This window comes from Echinops telfairi, unplaced genomic scaffold, assembly GCF_000313985.2.
Source record: "Echinops telfairi isolate 266 unplaced genomic scaffold, ASM31398v2 ScPeMD7_7459;HRSCAF=8497, whole genome shotgun sequence".
NCBI lineage: Eukaryota > Metazoa > Chordata > Mammalia > Afrosoricida > Tenrecidae > Echinops > Echinops telfairi.
In genome coordinates, this window is record NW_022111359.1 from 3,651,832 (window position 1) to 3,654,961 (window position 3,130).

Here is a 3,130-nt window from a genome sequence, read left to right on the forward strand (position 1 = left end):
TCCAAACGTTTCGTCGTGCCGTGGCACACCGTACGGACTGTGCAACACACGTAAACCACCTGCGCGGTGGGGAAACACAGCCACAAAACACGTGCGGGCCGCTTTATGGGGTGTTCTGAAACAGAACCCACACTTACCCACGTGATCCGCCATGTGGACAGGGCCTGGGCAGGCCCCGCAGAAAGATCCCATCCATCCCACACTTCATTAAGATGAAGGCCATCAGAATTAACCACTGGCCATCTGCTGGTGACAGACTAGCAAGCCCACAGGGGGCCGTTTGGCTCTGTCATGGCAAAGCCTGACTTAACCCCGGAGGTCAACCGACTGGCTGGACAGATAGATGCTCCCATCCCTTGCCTGAGGGGCAGGGAGAGTTGGAGTTGGCCCAGAGCCCCCTCACATTCCTTCCCCAAGCCTGAGACATAGAGTTCTCAGGGAGCAGGTGTCACCTGGGGCAGAGTGAGCATCCAGGAATGTGACCTGTGACAAGGAGTCACAGTTGGCCGATCAGAGGACTGAAACCCTTTCCCAACACTGAGAGAGGGATAACAGATGCGAGGGGATCCTGGCCCTTACTGAGATTCCCCAAGCTCAGCCCCACTTGCCAACACAGCCCCAAAAGACATCTAGGAGCCTGAGGGGTAGGGGGGTGGCTTTGGTGCCTGCCCTAGCGAAGTATCACAGTCCGGTGGCTTAAAACTAGTCATGGGTGGTCTTATATGCTGGAGGTCAGTGCCCTGAGCTCCGGGTCTCAGAAGGTGCTGTCCTGCCCGGAGGCTCTCAGGGAAGGGTCCCTGGTTGTCTCTCAGCTTATGGGAACCCCCGGTGGCAGCTCAGCTCAGCTATCTTCTCTCTGCCTGGAGCTCCGCTCCACTTTTTATAAAGGACACCTGTCCTACATGGCCCTGGGGCACAAACCAGTAAGCACTTGATGACTAACAGGAAGGCTGGTGCTTTGACCCCAGAGTAGCCTCCAAAGACAGCTTTGGGGCTCAGCATCGAAAGTCCAAACTCACTGCAGTGGAATCAATGCCCACTCACAGCCACCCTCCAGGACAAGAGTAGAAGTGCCCCTGTGAGTTTCTGAGACTGTAAATCTTCTTTCTTTCAGACCTGGTTGGTGGTTTTGAACTGCTGACCTTGCAATTAGTAGCCCAATGGGTAACCCACAAAGCCACCATTTCATAGCCTCAAAAACCCTATGGGGTATTGTGTTAGGCAGGGTTCTCTAGAGAAATGAAACCAGGACACTTATGATTCTATATATATACATATGTTTATACAGCATGAAAGAATATAACAGCTAATTACCCCACACAGCAGTACAGAGATCTCAGTTCAACTCACCTCCGTGGACATTCAATATACTGGAAGTCCTTCAACTCACGTGGGCTTCCGGGTCCCAGGTCAAGGAAGCAGACAGCAGAGTCCTCCCTTGGGCAAGGCAAGCAGTCTGCCCACAGGCAGCAAATAGCAGGATGGATCACCAACAGTCACTAGCTCAGGAGCTTAGTGACACAGGCCCGGATGGAATATTGAATGCAAGCAATGCAAGGTGACAGGACCCACCAGCCTCAAGCTCAAGTGATGCATGCACCAGCATCGTGGTGAAGCAGGTCTCAAAGGAGCCTCAAGCTCTAGCACAGATCCACGGGTTGGCTTGGCCCACGGGTCATGTAGCTCACAGGTTGAGGCAGAGAACCAGCTCCAGCAGAAGCGCACAAGCTCCAGCACTCGCTGATCTCCAGAGAGCAAGGGAGAGGGTGGCCGGGCTTGCAAAGCCATTTATGTCCTTTGCTTTCCCATCAAACTGCGACCTAACTCATCCCACGTGTTCCTATTGGCCTGGTTGGCACACTAAACCTACCTATCCCAGTTATCCTATATTCTGCCTATGTGGAGTTCCCAGGAGTCAAAATCAACTTGATGACCTCCGACAACTCACTACTCCCCCGTGATGCTGTCCTGCGTGTTTCGTTGGCTCCCGAGTGTAAAACCACCACCCTGAGTCATCCTCACACCCACTGCCATGTTCCAGCCCAGGTTCACACGCATGTGAATGACTAGCATCTTAAAAGACCCTACTTTCCAACACAGACTTGTTCACGGGCAACCGCTTGAAACGCCGACCAAAAATCCAAACCAAACCCATGGCAGCGGCGTCGGTTCAGACTCATGAGTCCTCTCTGGGACGGACCGGAACTGCTCCCGTGGGCTTCCACGGCTCTAGACCTTTTCTGGAAGCCCCTTGCCATATCTTTCTTCCACAGAGCCCAGGTGGGTCCAACCCACCCATCTTCGGGTCATCAGCTGCACCTTCAACCCATAGGTTCCCCAAATCATTTGGCCTACCCCCTCCTTTCAGGAGCGAGAGAGAAAAGACTCAGTGCCCCGCCCCACCCCCCTGGCAATTAAAGACGTTTGTACTGTACCCCATCATCCAGGACAAAGTGTAGCTATCTGTCTTTGCAGCCTCTTCTTGGATCCTAACAGGTGATATCGCCCACTTTGGGAAACATCGATTAACTAACCTCAGCACCACCAGTAGTTAAAAAAAGTAGTCAAAAAGTCCCACCCCCAAACCAATTAATTACCATCGAGTCAAATCGACTCACCGTGACCATGTAGGACAGAGAAAAACTGCCTCTGTGGGCTTCTGCGACTATAAATCTTGACAGGAGTAAAAAGCCCCATCTTTCTCCCCTGGAGTGCCTGGCGGGTTCAAACCCCTGACTTTAAGGTTAGCAGTTCAGTGCATAGCCCACTCAGCTACCAGGGCTCCCCCAGTAGTGGTCCCATCAAGTCAGTTCCGACCCACAGCAACCCTATGCACAGCAGAAGAAACCCTGCCCGGTCCTGCGCCGTCCTCACAGTTGTTCCTCTGCCGGAACCCGTTGCTGCAGCCGCTGTGTCGACCCATTTCATGAAGGGCCTGCCTCTCTTTTGCTGCCCCTCCACTAAGCGCATCGAAGTTCTCAAAGATATAAGGCGACCAGATGTCAACATGGGTAAAGTGGGACACCGTTGATCAAACTCATATCCTGGCAAACTAGCCACATGGCACCCGAACACCGTATACCCGAGCTTGTCGTGCCTTCTTTCCAAAAATCGGGACTATTTTAAAACG